The sequence below is a fragment of the Anomaloglossus baeobatrachus genome, chromosome 5 (genome assembly GCF_048569485.1).
Source record: "Anomaloglossus baeobatrachus isolate aAnoBae1 chromosome 5, aAnoBae1.hap1, whole genome shotgun sequence".
Lineage (NCBI taxonomy): Eukaryota > Metazoa > Chordata > Amphibia > Anura > Aromobatidae > Anomaloglossus > Anomaloglossus baeobatrachus.
In genome coordinates this window covers 262,374,338-262,379,048 of record NC_134357.1, presented here as the reverse complement: position 1 = coordinate 262,379,048, position 4,711 = coordinate 262,374,338, and positions in this window count along the sequence as shown.

Sequence of the window (4,711 nt, the reverse complement as noted above, 5' to 3'; positions counted from 1 at the left end):
GAATTCCTTTGAAGGTCAGTCCGGTGTGATGCTCGGTGGTCCCCTTCCTCTTAGCACTTTGTATGTTGGATCCCCGTGGCTTAAAGCTACTTGGGGACCCCAGTCCGTCTCGAGTAGTACTCTTGTCCCTATTTACAGGTGCTGCGGCTCCACAATGGGGCCTGGCTGTGTCCAAGGCCCCGGATCCTATCTGGCACTGTGCTTTTGGACTCTGTGTGGCCAGGGAAGCTTGCAACCTCCCCGATACAGCAGATCCTGGAAAACCAACTTGGAGAATGAGCTTCCCTAGGGTCTTGCACCCTGTGTGGCGCCGGTTCCGAGGGAGCAATGAAGCTCTCCCCTCGGCAACCGCATGAACTCCTGTGTCCCACCAGAGCACCGGTAAGACACGTCTGCTCTTTTCCTCTCCTGCTGGAGAACTCACTAACTGTTGTGTTGGCTCCTGAGTCCCCCTGGTGGCTGCTCCTCCCACGGGTCCCTGTCGCTAGTGGGTGGCTGCCCCGCATGTTTGGAGACTGCCTTAAGAACCTACCCTAGACCGCTCCCCTTTGGGGAGGGCAACCTGGTTATGTGTTTGAGTTGTGTAAGTGGTGAAACCGATACTGACCTCCTCCGGATCCATGTTAAGCACTACACTTTAAATGAGATGCAGTACTCTCTGGCGACTGAAGCCTCAGGGGCGCCACAAGTTCACACACTGCAAAAAACACAGTAGATGCTACAGTTTCCTTGAAAATTTTAACATGCATGAGATTTTAAAAAATGTATCAGCCGTGTAAATTAACTAATGCTGTGGGTTTATAGGGAACCTGTCACCAGATTTGGCGACTATAAGCTGCGGCCACCACCACTGAGCTCTTATATACAGTATTCTAGAATGCTGTATATAAGAGCCCAGGCCACTCTGTATGGCATAAAAATTACTTTTATAATATTGACCTTGGAGGGTCCGGTCCAATGGGCGCTCTCCTCCATGCAACGATCATGTTTGATAAGATGCAAATAAGTTAGAGCCTGCAAACTTCAAACAAGAGCAGGATTTATTAACAGATGCATAAATCTTACAAACCAACAAGTTATGTTGCTCAGTTAAATTTTAATAAATTTTCAACATAAAAGTGTGGGTCAATTATTATTCAACCCCTAGGTTTAACCCCTTCACGACCTTGGACGGATCTATCCGTCCAGGATCGTGTCCCGTTAAGCCCCGCCCCCTGCCGCGGGCAGGCGGCGTGGATCGGCACACATATCAGCTGTTTTCAACAGCTGACATGTGTGCCTGCTAGCCGCGGGTGGAATCGCTTCCACCCGCGGCCATTAACCCCTTAAATCTTGCTGCCAAAGTCTGCCAGCAAGATTTAAATGCGCGCGGCCATGTTTGTTACTCACCGCCGCCCCCACCGGAAGTCACGTGTGTTATCACGTGACTATCGGTGGTTGCCATCGTAGCACAGGGTCATGTGATGACGCCTGCAGCTACGAAGTTTCACTTTCATTTTCCCTCGGCCGAGAGCAGAGGGAAAACCAAAGTGACTGAATCTGCTGATTACAGCGGTAAAGCTGTGATCAGCAGATAGCGATCAGCGATCGGATTGCTGATCGCTATAGCCCCCTAGGGGGACTAGTAAAATAAAAAAAAAAAGTAAAAAAAAAAGTTTTAAAAAATAAAAAAAAACCAAAAAACCTAAAAGTTCAAATCACCCCCCTTTCCCCCCCATTGAAAATTAAAGGGTTAAAAAATAAATAAATATACACATATTTGGTATCGCCGCGTTCAGAAATGCCCGATCTATCAAAATATAAAATCAATTAATCTGATTGGTAAACGGCGTAGTCGCAAAAAAATTCCAAACGCCAAAATTACGTTATTTGGTCGCCGCAAGTTTTACGCAAAATGCAATAACAGGCGATCAAAACGTAGCATCTGCGCAAAAATGGTACCATTATAAACGTCAGCTCGAGACGCAAAAAATAAGCCATCACTGAGCCATAGATCCTTAAAAATAAGAACGCTACGTGTTTCGGAAAATGGCGCAAAACGTGCGCCACTTTTATTGGACAAATTGTGAATTTTTTTTAACCCCTTAGATACAAGTAAACCTATACATGTTTGGTGTCTACAAACTCGCACCGACCTGAGGCATCACATAGATACCTCAGTTTTACCATATAGTGAACACAGTGAATAAAATATCTCAAAAACTATTGTACGATCACACTTTTTTTGCAATTTTTCCGCACTTGGAATTTTTTTGCCGTTTTCCAGTACACTATATGGTAAAACTTATGGTTTCATTTAAAAGTACAACTCGTCCCGCAAAAAACAAGCCCTCATATGGCAAGATTGATGGAAAAATAAAAATGTTACGCCTCTCAGAAGAAGGGGAGCAAAAAACAAAAACGCAAAAACGGAAAGTGCCCGGGGGCTGAAGGGGTTAATATTTTGTGGAATAACCCTTGTTTGCAATTACAGCTAATAATCGTCTTTTATAAGACCTGATCAGGCCAGCACAGGTCTCTGGAGTTATCTTGGCCCACTCCTCCATGCAGATCTTCTCCAAGTTATCTAGGTTCTTTGGGTGTCTCATGTGGACTTTAATCTTGAGCTCCTTCCACAAGTTTTCAATTGGGTTAAGGTCAGGAGACTGACTAGGCCACTGCAACACCTTGATTTTTTCCCTCTTGAACCAGGCCTTGGTTTTCTTGGCTGTGTGCTTTGGGTCGTTGTCTTGTTGGAAGATGAAATGACGACCCATCTTAAGATCCTTGATGGAGGAGCGGAGGTTCTTAGCCAAAATCTCCAGGTAGGCCGTGCTATCCATCTTCCCATGGATGCGGACCAGATGGCCAGGCCCCTTGGCTGAGAAACAGCCCCACAGCATGATGCTGCCACCACCATGCTTGACTGTAGGGATGGTATTCTTGGGGTCGTATGCAGTGCCATCCAGTCTCCAAACGTCACGTGTGTGGTTGGCACCAAAGATCTCGATCTTGGTCTCATCAGACCAGAGAACCTTGAACCAGTCTGTCTCAGAGTCCTCCAAGTGATCATGAGCAAACTGTAGACGAGCCTTGACATGACGCTTTGAAAGTAAAGGTAAATTACGGGCTCGTCTGGAACGGAGACCATTGCGGTGGAGTACGTTACTTATGGTATTGACTGAAACCAATGTCCCCACTGCCATGAGATCTTCCCGGAGCTCCTTCCTTGTTGTCCTTGGGTTAGCCTTGACTCTTTGGACAAGCCTGGCCTCGGCACGGGTGGAAACTTTCAAAGGCTGTCCAGGCCGTGGAAGGCTAACAGTAGTTCCATAAGCCTTCCACTTCCGGATGATGCTCCCAACAGTGGAGACAGGTAGGGCCAACTCCTTGGAAAGGGTTTTGTACCCCTTGCCAGCCTTGTGACCCTCCACGATCTTGTCTCTGATGGCCTTGGAAGGCTCCTTTGTCTTTCCCATGTTGACCAAGTATGAGTGCTGTTCACAAGTTTGGGGAGGGTCTTAATTAATCAGAAAAGGCTGGAAAAAGAGATAATTAATCCAAACATGTGAAGCTCATTGTTCTTTGTGCCTGAAATACTTCTTAATACTTTAGGGGAACCAAACAGAATTCTTGTGGTTTGAGGGGTTGAATAATAAATGACCCTCTGAATAAACTTTTCACAATTTAAAAAAAAAATAAAAAAAGAAATAACATTCTTTTTTGCTGCAGTGCATTTCACACTTCCAGGCTGATCTACAGTCCAAATGTCACAATGCCAAGTTAATTCCGAATGTGTAAACCTGCTAAATCTGCAGGGGGTTGAATACTACTTGTAGGCACTGTATATACAGCTTTCTGGAATACTGTATATAAGAGCTCACTGGTGGTGGCCGCAGCTGATAATCACCAAATCTGGTGACAGGTTCCCTTTAAGAATGATCTGCAGCAGGTCAATTTATGCTGCAGGTGAAGGTGCAAGCTTCACCCATTTAAATAATGATATCCGCAGCGTTACTTTCAATTGTAGAAGGTTGGTAGCAAATACGTTACATGGGACTGTAGCATTACGTCCCTTTCACACTGCATTTTGTCCTTCGTAGAGTGGTCTCATCGGGGCTTATGTCCAACCCCCCTTCAAAACGAAATACGGACGTATACGCTGACAGAATCATTGTGTGCTCTGTTATGCACCATTTTTGATAGTATACGCCTTCTGGAAGCAGACACTCAGATGCAGTCTACTACATAGTAGGCGTATTCTGCCCTAAGATGATGCACAACAGAGCACACGATGACTCCATCTGCACCTTTATATTCAGTGGCTCTATCCGAACCTTGCTTTGTGAGGACAAAAAGCAGTGTGATAGGAGCTTTAGATAATTGTTGAACCAAGTACTTCTTCAGCCACCAGTTGTTTCCTCTTAAACCCAACTCAGGGCCTTCTATGTGCTTCAATGGAGATAGTGGACTAAGCCACTAACAGACGCCTCTGAGGTGGTTTTTTCTAAGATAACTATGGAACTGGTGGGTGTTGGAATTCAACAAGCTTGGTCCTTCTCTTACTCAAATCAGCTGTCTGGGAACACCAAGGTAGACCAGCATACTGGTCTTAGATGGTAAGCAGGAACCACTGAACCTAAACCATGGAGTTTGACTGACTTTTAACTTATGTAGAGTCCTTTAGACATGATAATGGTTTTTTAATTCCTCTCCATATATTTTCTATATT